We start from the raw sequence: 11,318 nt of genomic DNA on the forward strand, positions 1-11,318 counted from the left end.
GTTTATCAAGCGTGCAGAACAACCACCCAATAAAGCATTACAGTAATCTCACCTAGAGGTCATAAACGCATGAATTAACATTTCTGCATTAGACGTTAAAAGCATAGGTCGTGATTTGGATCTATTTTAAGGTGGAAAAACAGTTTTACAGATGCTGGAAACACGGTTTTCGAAGGAAAGATCGCTGTCAAGCATCACATCTAGGTTCCTAACCGATGATGAAGATTATTACATGTAGGGTTTTTAGGTCCAATAATTAGGACCTCTGTTTTTTTTCCCTGGAATTTAGCATTAAGAAGTTACTCATCAGCCGGTTTTTTATATCGGGTTTATTCTCAATTTTGGTGTGTATCACCAGGCCACGACAAAATATACAGCTGAGCGTCATCAGCATAGCAGTGAAAACTAACACTATTCAGTACATCTAAAACAGTGTGTCTACAGAGGAGGGTTCAATAATTCATATGCTTTTAAATGTTTTTTAATGATGAAAAATACCTTGTTTTATATAAAAAAAGCCACACTTAAAAATATCTCATTACAAAGAAACGCTGTTTTTCAGTGCACGTTTCATGAAGTCTCAAAGTTGTGTCCCCACTTTTTGTCAACCCCGTTCATTAAAATGTAATTAAAGCAGGTAATATCAAGGGCACCTGTCACTCTTAAGGACCCCTTGACGCAGTTATCCTCTGCAGAGTACATCGCTGTCAGACAGGCTCCGCTAAGTTTTATCATTTTATAAGTTAGTATTTCCACGATATGTCAACACCTATACATTTCTGAGGAAATTATTTGAAATATTTAGGTAATTACATTCTCCTGAAGCAGGCTGCATTAGCACCTAGCATCCACAGAAAAAAACTAAACGGCTACTGCATGAACAACATAAGATTTTGTGTTTCAGTGATATAGCAAAATACTTAAACGTGACCCTTTATATACAATAACGTACTTACTGTTTGTTTGCTAACATGAGACTGTGTGGTGTATAAAAGATGTGGAAAATGTGTGTTTTTAGGTTTTAGGCCTCATTTTGCCAGCACGCTAATAAAGTGCCCCAATTATTAATTATGCGATGTTCATATTTTGGTTTTGGGAGTGATCAACTACAGGTTGACATGCATGCAAAATCACTTTTATCGTCTCATAATATGCATTTATTTTTTACCTTATTTGCTCAATCAGCGATTCTCTTTTCTGAACTCTTTTGCGTGGCGCTAATCTGCTGTTTGATTGTTCTCATTTTTATTTCATCATGCCTGTAATGCCCAATAAAGCATTTTGGCTTGCTGCTTGCTGACCCCTAGTGGCGAAGAACGAATTCACATTTTCATTTAGACCAACCTGAAAAGACCAAAAAGTGGGTCGGGCAATATGCTAATGTTTCCTGACGACGTCAACGTCAACGTGCTAAATATTTCTATACGATCACACTCAGCTAGCTTCCTCTCAAGCTATTGTTCTGCCATAGGTGACCTGAAAGGGAAAACCGACCGCAGAAGCAGACAATTAATGATAATGCCCACTAATGCAACAAATATTAGCATTGTTTAATGTCTGTGCAGTATGTTTCAGGCCTAACAGGTGCTGGTTTATGGCACTGGTTAGCTAATCTAGACCTAGCTCGGTAGGGGACAGCAACTAATAAAACATTCAATTTCTGAAATCTGCGACGTAACCCGAGGCTCCGCTCGTCACTTTAGCAAGCCTTTCATTAAAAGCTTCTTAGCTTGAGGTCAGTTGGCTTTCTTAATCATTTTCCACTGTGCATGATTCATCAGTGTTTGTTTTTCTAAAGGAAAAACAGTGTTGTTTTTATACTCGTCCATCAAAATGAAATAACTTTCTCTGCCTCAAAGATGTTTTTTCTTCTTTAATGACAATTTGGAATGGCCGCAAGCACGGCATTGCGTTTATGTAAGGGTTTAATAATCAAGAAGTTAATATTGAGTACGTTTAAAAATATATATAGTTATAAAGACATTTTGTGTCCCGTTGTGACCCTAAATGAATGGAAAACCAAAGAATAAATGAGTTGTGGAAACAGTTTAATAAATTCTTCATAAATTAATCTGTATTGTTAAACAAACCAGTTCAGTGAATAATTTAAACGACTCATGAAGACAGTCACCGTCTTTGTGTTGGGTATACAATTTTTGTTTTTTTTTATTGTTGAAAGAGCTAGTACAAATACAGTAAGCAGAGTTATTAACTAATGCCATGAAAAACATGTTTCTTTACTCGACGTTTATGAAATAAACAAGAACTGAAATAAAATGTCAACTAAACTAAAATTTAAATCATTAAAACCAATTAAAATATTATAGGAAATTATACATAGTACAATTATTATTATTATTATTATTATTTAATTTGCTTAAAATAAAATAAATATTATAAATATTTTAGATAAAATAAAATAGAAACTTATTTTATCAAATTGACAAGGCAACATTTCTCATTTTAATTCATTTTATTTTGGTGTCCTAAACAACTAAAGGTAAAACATGAAAAATAAAAAGCTAAAACCTTAACTACACAGAAAATGTCAAAATAAATTCTGATTTAAAATATTATTTTGTGTGACAGTTCAAACTGAAATAATGATAACAAAGTAAAATATTATGTAAAAATATTAATAAAACTCAAATATGAATAAAAATCCTAATTTATAATACAATATTGCCATAATAATATAACATAACATAAATATATATATATATATATATATATATATATATATATATATATATATATAACAAATATAAATAACAAATAAAATATAACAAAATATAATTTAATACGATATAAAATAATGATATAATGTCACGGGTCAATCTGCCAATCAAATTCGAGGACTATATAGCAAGTCCGCTGCCTATGTTTCACGGTCCAATCAAATCCCAATGAACAAAATCAAGTCCCGCCTATCTGAATATTCAGCTTCACTCATATGCCACGTAACAGAAACTAAAAACACTGCGGACGGTGTTTCGCGATGCTTTTAAAACTCTCAGGCCGCGGTGAGACGCAACTCTCAAGAAGTCCCTCGCCGAGGAATCAGCTCTCGAAAACACAACATTCACTTAAGAACATCATCAAGAGCAGCTCAGAGGACACTGGGAGCAGAACATCTGCCAGTTCATTTATCTAGGGCTCGGTAAGCTCTGCTAGCGCTGAGCTGTTTGTTCGTTCCTCCGGGGCCCGCGCGAGTGTTTGTGTTGACCCCTGCGAGAGAAATTTCTCCCCTAATTAATCTGTTTTAATTGTCGGTTCCTCATTGTCTGCGTCAATGTTAATCCTTGAGTCTAATCCGCGGACACACACGCGCTCGTTTCCCGTCTCGGGAACTTTTGGGGGGAACGTGATAAGTGTTAGTTTCATCTCTAATGAAGCCAGAAGCACTCTCCGCTGTTAGCTTTACCGAGAGCCATTAAAACAAACGCAGCAGAGAGGAATGAAGTGGCCAGGACAAACCTTCCCCCCCTTGAGAAACGTGCTGCTGTATAATCACATTTCCAGGCTGTTAATTGAAAAGCAGAGTGTTAATCTTCCTTTTCTGAAGCGCTCATAATTACCGCAGCTCAGCGGCGTCTCCAAGATTAAAGTCATCTGAAAATCTCCCTCACCTTCACGAAAGGGCAGAAACGGATGCTCACTTTCTCGTAGCCTGCGTGTGGTTGTCTAGCGGAGCCAGACCGCTTCTTCTGGCCAAGAACGCCTACTTCGACAGAACGCGGCCAACTGACGGACACGTAACATAGTTTACTTTTGCTTCAAAAGGCATTTTCTTTTGTCGTCGTTTAAAAAGGCCACGTCTCGAAAGCATGATCAGTGATACAAAGCCATATCGTTTTGACTTCAATGTAAGTTTCGGATGGAGAATAAAAAAACGATCATTTCTTGTAATAAAACCGATTCAAAGAAACCCATTTTTTTCCCTTTAATCCAGTCTACCAGGAATGGCAATTACTCATAACGGGTATTTACTGAATACGATGCTCATTGAAGTAAATTCCTCAAATTAAATCTTTTGTTTATCATTAATTCAAAGGGAATTTTAGACTTCTTGTGGGTTTCTAAAATATTTATAAAAGAGAGGATAGTTCCCAGTGCACTGCAGATTTCTTTTTTTTACGGCAACATTCAGTCTTTGGACAATATAAAAATGGCGGCTACGTGTACATATATACATATAATGCATGGGTATGTGTATATATATATATATATATGTGTGTATATATATATATATATATATATATATGTATATATATATATATATATATATATATATGTATATATATATATATATATATATATATATATATATATATATATATATATATATATATATATATATATATATATATATATATATATATATATATATATATATATATATATATATATATATATATATATATATATATATATATATATATATATATATATATATATATATATATATATATGTATATATATATATATATATATATATATATATATATATATGTGTATATATATATATATATATGTAGTAGAAATAAACAAAACAAGAATGTTATTAATTTTATTATTTATTTATTATTTTATTAATTTTAATATTTATTTATAATTTTTTTGTGTGCCGGAAACGGGCTTCCATAAACGACAAGTGTGTAATTATGTAGTCTAACAAAAAATAGGCCCTGTGCTAGTATTATGCACTAGGTAGAGCTTCGAAAATGAAGACATCTCCACATAAAACATTAATCAAACTTCGGCTTCATGTATTTTTTTGGTAATGCCGTAATAAACAAGATGCTAATTTATGCATGCCGAGGCAACATGGCGGTGAGTCACTGGAGAGTCATGTAAACAGCAGCGTCTCCCGCCGCGCCGAGCTGCTGTCAGTCACACACCGCCGAGCTGCGGATCAATATATCGCCCCGACACAACTCCAGGGAGTTTACCCACAGAAATTATTCCTGAAACTCAACTCAAACGGAGCGCCACAACTCTCTGCATCTCATTCAAGAACTCGACAGGGTTCGCCAATTCTCTCTGAATAATTAAAACAAACTTTTCTGAAGAAAACAAGAGCGTGAAAAAATCTTTCTGGGCGGTTGCAAGGGGGGGGTGATGTGTTTTAACCTGTTGCTACGCGGTTGTTTACGAGCTAATATATCATATAGCATATATTTTGATTGTGTGACGCCGGCGTGAATGTATTGCAGGAGCAAGCTGGGATTAAAGGTCTTGTTCAGTGGTGATGCTTTCAAGCTTTACTCATCACACCAACCAGATGTTCTCCGTCTTCCAGGTTTGTTTTCAGAACGAGAACCCATGCAGAACACAGGCTTGTCCCGTTTGACCTCTACACGCGCTAATTTCATGCGTTAAATTGGCGCACTTGTGCTTGAGAGTTTATGCTAATTAGAGAAAGAGGGAGTGATGATTTGGCATAATAATAATTACATTACAATAGGGTACAAAACAAAGCAGAAACAGGACTTAATTGAAGTAAACGGCCTCAAACGATTAGCAAAGAAACCGCAGAGTTATGTTTTCTAATAGCCCGTTACACGAGCCAGGGTCAAAGTTCAAATCTGCATTTTTAAGGAAGATAATTATAATAATAAAAATAATAATAATAATAATTGGTACAGCACTGTTAATGCATTTATTATTAACGCTCACACATGGTGCTCTAATTGGGATCTGTAATATTTTTCAGCGTTTCGAAAGAATTCTCTTCTGCATTTATTGGCTGCATTTATTTGTACAGTAAAAAAAATGCTAATAATAAATAAAAAATATAAAAAATAAAAAAAGGAAGGGGGTCTCAAAAAAACCCATTTATTTTAAGTTAAATTGTGCTTTGATGGTATAGTTATAGTTATATTTAAAATAAATGTTTAGTGTTAAGTACGTATTTTTTAATAATTTTTTTTGTATGAAAAGCTAGAAAAAACAACAAAAAAGCACATTTTGGCTATTTCAATTCCGGAGACACAGAAAAAGACGAATTGTTGAATAAATTTGTTGTCTTCTTTGCACACAAAAAGTATCCTCGTCGCTTTATAAAACTCGAAGATCGAAACACTGATGCTCACCGTTTTGATGATTCATATTTTTCTTAAATACGAAAATTGTGGGTGAAGTGATTAAATTGAACAAAATTGTCATTTTGGGGTGGAGAAACCTCTAAAAAAAAAAAAAGTAAAACATTAAAAACTCTTTATGAGATTGTCACGTTGTGTCCACCTTAAAAATATAAAAAAATAAGCATTTTCGCATCTGTAGCAAGCATTTTGACAGGAAAGGATGATAAACACGAAAAATATATATGTTAATATATAATATGTATTATAATATATGCAAGCGACTTTAAACCGAATCTCCGTGCAACAGTTGTAGCATTGTTAAATGAATCAATGTTGAATGATTCAAACGATTCGGTCACTTTCGCCACGTTCTTTCAGTTGCTTATTGATTGTAGTTTATCATCATCAGAAAGCCATTGGTAGAATTGCTTTAGCCGTTATTGATTCTAAAACACTGAAAATCAGACAAGGCCCCCGAGCTCGATTAGCCGAACGGCAACGGAACATGCATGTTTTGATGAAAGCCGCGGCCAAAACGCTGCCCAGGCAAATTGGTGGAAATGTTTGGAGCATCTGGGACCATCTGAAGTGGAGGAACGTTTGGAGCTCTTGATTGCTGATTAGGGAGAGCGAGGGAGAGATCAGAGAGTGTGTGCCGCAGCCATGTGTCACACACTGCCGTAATTAGCAGCTGTGTCACAGAGCTCAGGTGCTGAGGAGAGGTGCCAGAACCCCCTCGACCGCACCGGCCAGAGGTCCGGCTCTCACAGACACACTGATCAGCTCTAGAGCCCACCGTTTACAAACCTGACAGAACTGGACTGCGATGGAGGATTACAAGAAGATAATATTTCAGTCTTTCCGCTTACAATATTTACGTCTCCCATTTCCAAAAGTTAAACCAGCTATTTCCAGAAAACCACCTTCTTTATTATTATTATAAATATTATTAAATAAAATATAATTTCTAGTAAAAACCATATAATCTAAATTTGGGTTAATATTTGGCCAAGTGTTTGTGATTATGTGTCAATATAATAAAGTAGTTAAATAAATGAATGAACAAATAAATAAATATTACTTTAATTAAATTGTATTAAGAAATAAAAACTACTAATTATAAATGAATCTATTTACTATAAAATAATCAAGCATTTAATAAAAAAAAAAAAAGTAAACTGCAATACTAGTGGTGGGCTTAACTTTTTCCCTTTCAAACCTTAAACCAGAAAACTTTTTTTGAACTTTTAACAGGAAACTGCCTTTAAAACGTCTCTTTGGTTTATGATCTAGACAAATTTTGGCGGAGCAGCATTTGTAAACTTGAGATCTCCTGCGTAAATGAACGCGGCCCAGCCTTTCTAACTTAATCATTGCTATATACATATTCATCGTGTTGTTTTGCAGCGTTAATATACACAAAAATACCCTAAAATACAAACCATAGCATGTTTACATTTTTGTTTCTGTGTCCAAAACTGTAGCTAGGTCTCACACGAACACACATACACACACACACACACATGCACACACACACGCGCACACACACACACACACACACACACACACACACACACACACACACACATACACACACATGGGCGCACACACACACGCACACATGGGCGCACACACACACGCACACACACACACGCACACACACACACACACACACACATGCCCACACACACGCGCACACACACACACACACACACATGCACACACACACGCACACATGGGCGCACACACACACGCACACACACACACGCACACACACACACACATGGGCGCACACACACACACACACATTAGGATGTTTTTAGCAGGCCTAGGCATGTAGGGCCACTGACTCTCGTTGATCAAGCGAAGATATTTGTTTTTTTTTTAGCGTTTCGATTTAGTCTGAGATAACAGGAAGTTCAGAGTATTGCCGTAGGACATTAAAGGAACCTCTCCACCCCCAGACCGGCTCATGGCCCTTTCGGAGGTTACGGCAGTCATTGATTTAATAAAAAAAAAAAAAAAAAAAAAAAAAAAAAAAGGAGATGCTGCTCTCTGGAGAAACACTTGAAGCTTTTAAGCAGGAGAGAATCGGATTCTGCATTTTTTAGCCCCGAAAGTTAATCGATATCTGCATTTAGATTCGTCACTCAGGAGTCTACTAACAGCACACATTTGGGTCAAAAACTGAAAAGAAAGTTTTTATTAAGGAGGATTCAGATAAAGAAGTGTTTACACAACAACGTTTTCAACTACAAATGGAAAACTTATTGTGGCCATTCATTGGCCTTAAAACGCCTAGCTTTATCTTTATAGTTATAGTAATTAATGTGAGCAGGGCTGAAGGCACTGAGAAACAATATTGTTTTTTATTTTATTTTGTGCCTAGAATACTACAACTACACTTAGATATTTATATGCAATTGTACTTTTATTATGTACTGTTATGCTACACCGGCATACATAAAGTCTACTAAATTGCACTGATTTTGTGCTTAATGAACTGTAATTGCACAGAAGTAGTGTCGAGGTCCACTTAAGATATGCTGAAGTATATGCGACTGCTCTAAAGTGAAACTATTGCTGGCATACTTCAGGTACACTTTAAATATCCTGCATTCAAAGACATATTACACAGAGATCATACAACCCTTGTGATATTAAAACACATAATACTGCACTGTAAATGAGAAAATACTACAAATAAAGATTCATTATAGGTTTAAACTATTAAGTCGTTGTCAATGTGTTATGAATTTGAAGTGTACTTAGTATGAAATAAATGTCATTTAAATGAATTACGGCATACGATTTTTGGCTTTTAGATCGCTGCAGAGAATAAGCTCTATAGTTAACCAAAGTTTTTAATCATTGCATGTTTTGTTGATACTAATGAATACAATTTTATACATTTTAAAGCCTAAACACAAGCAGAACTAACACGGTTAAATTTGACTTTAGAATCAGCATAAGCATATTAAGTTTCCAAAAACTCTTTTATTCTTCACACTTCATTAAAAAAAACATTTAACCGCTAAGTAAAAGCTTTAAAAAGATTACAAGAGGGTTTTACTGATGCGATTTTATGTTGTAGAATAAAACGTGTGTTAACCACGGATCTTACTTCACCCAAATATTCCTTCAAAAGATCCCAGGGTGATAGAACTGGAAACGCTCAAATGGTTTTCATGTTTTGCCGTCTATTATACAGTTTTCTGAACAGATAGGTGAGTGTTATCACATTGAGAGGCAAAATCATTGTGATGAAGGGAATCCAAGATGCATGTATTCTCATGTTGACAGGGTAATCGGCCAAACATGGTGATGTGGAGGCACTTTTCATCTGTTTGATGCGAAACACACCAACATAATAGAAGAGATTTCCTGGAAACTTATCATGCTGGAGTATAAGAAACATTAGTGATTCAATTTTATTTCCTAGATGCAAACATCTGGGAAAAGAGCAGCACAACTCAAGAAATCTTAAAATGATAGTTCTCCTAAATATAAGATCATTTACTCACCCTAAAGTGAGTAAAGTGTGTACACACACACACACACACACACACACACACACACACACACACACACACACACACTGTATGCGAAAGTTTGGGCACGCCTGTAAATTTTCATGATTTTCCTTTATAAATCATTGGTTGTCTGGATAAGAAATTTCAGTTAAATATATCATACAGGAGACAAACACTGAAATTTGAGAAGTTAAATAAACTTTATGATTTATGGAACGTGTGTGAGAATTATTTAAACAAAAATTAGCCATGTGCATAAATTTAGGCACCAAAAAAAAAATCAATATTTTGTGCATCCTCCTTTTGCAGAAATAAAAGCCTCTAAATGCTTCCAATTAGAGTCTGGATTCTGGCAGAAGGTATTTTGGACCATTCACAAAACGTGTCCAGTTCAGTCGGGTTTGATGGTTTCTGTGCATGGACAGCCTGCTTTTATAAAAAAAAAAAAACCACACCACAAATTTTCAATAATATTCAGGTCTGGGGACTGAGATGGCCGTTCCAGAACATTGTACTTGTTCTTACTAGATTGAGCAGCATTTAGGGTCTTGTTGAAAGATCCAGCCTCTGCGCAACTTCAACTTTGTCGCTGATTCCTGGACATTGTTCTCCAGAATCTGCTGATATTGAGTGAAATCCATGCGACCGTCAACTTCAACAAGATTCCCGGTCCCTGCACTGGCCACATGGACCCACAGCATGATGGAACCGCCACCAAATTTTACTGTAGGTAGCAAGTGTTTTTCTTGGAAGGCTGACTTGTTTTTCCGCCATACATAACGACCCTTGTTTTGCCCAAATAACTCTATTTAAATTTCATCAGTCCGCAGCACCTTATTCCAAAATGAAGCTGGCTTGTCCAAATGTGCTTTAGCATACCTCAAGCGACACCGTTTGTGGCGTGTGCAGAGAAAAAGCTTTTTCCGCATTACTCGTTCCATACAGCATCTCCTCGCGTAAAGTGCCCTGAATGGTTAAACGATGCACATTGACACCATCTGCAGCAAGATGATGTTTGGAGCTGGTCTATTGTTTGACTGACTGTTCTCACCATCCTCTGCTTATCTGAGATTTTCCTTGGTCTGCCACCTCGGGCCCTAACTAGAACCGTGCCTCTGGTCTTCCAACTCCTCACAATGTTCCTCACAGTTGAAACTGAGAGCTTAAATCTCTGAGACAGCTTTTTTGTATCCTTCCCTTAATCGCGATGTTCAACAATCATTGTTTTCAGGTCATCTGAGAGCTGTTTTAAGGCTCCCATGTTGCCAGACTTTAAAGAAGATGCAAAGACGAGAAACACTTACAATTGGCCTCCTTTAAATACTTTCTCATGATTGGATTCACCTGTGTATGGAGGTCAAGGGTCGCCGAGGTTACCAAAACAAATTTGAGTTCTAATAATTAGGTATTGAAATCAGTAAAATGACAAGAGTGCCTAAATTTATGCACATGGCTAATTTTGTTTAAATAATTCTTGCACACTTTCCATAAATCATATCAAGTTTATTTCACTTCTCAAATATCACTGTGTTTGTCTCCTATATGATATATATATATATATATATATATATTTATTTAGAGATATATATATTGTATTCAGGTTATACAACAAAAAGTTGCAAAAACTCAAAAATCTACAAAATTAAGTTGAGAAAACTCAAAATTCTTCAACAGCTGGCTGTTCTCAACTTATTTATAC

At 35.6% G+C, this 11,318-nt stretch overlaps 1 non-coding gene across 1 annotated transcript; it reads right to left on the reverse strand.

The window, feature by feature from the left end:
- Positions 1 to 3,826: 3,826 nt before the first annotated feature.
- On the reverse strand, positions 3,827 to 3,905 carry LOC122331374. The gene has a single exon (XR_006248159.1). It is a non-coding gene; the product is annotated as a small nucleolar RNA SNORD36 (small nucleolar RNA).
- Positions 3,906 to 11,318: the final 7,413 nt, after the last annotated feature.

The sequence above is a fragment of the Puntigrus tetrazona genome, chromosome 25 (genome assembly GCF_018831695.1).
Source record: "Puntigrus tetrazona isolate hp1 chromosome 25, ASM1883169v1, whole genome shotgun sequence".
Lineage (NCBI taxonomy): Eukaryota > Metazoa > Chordata > Actinopteri > Cypriniformes > Cyprinidae > Puntigrus > Puntigrus tetrazona.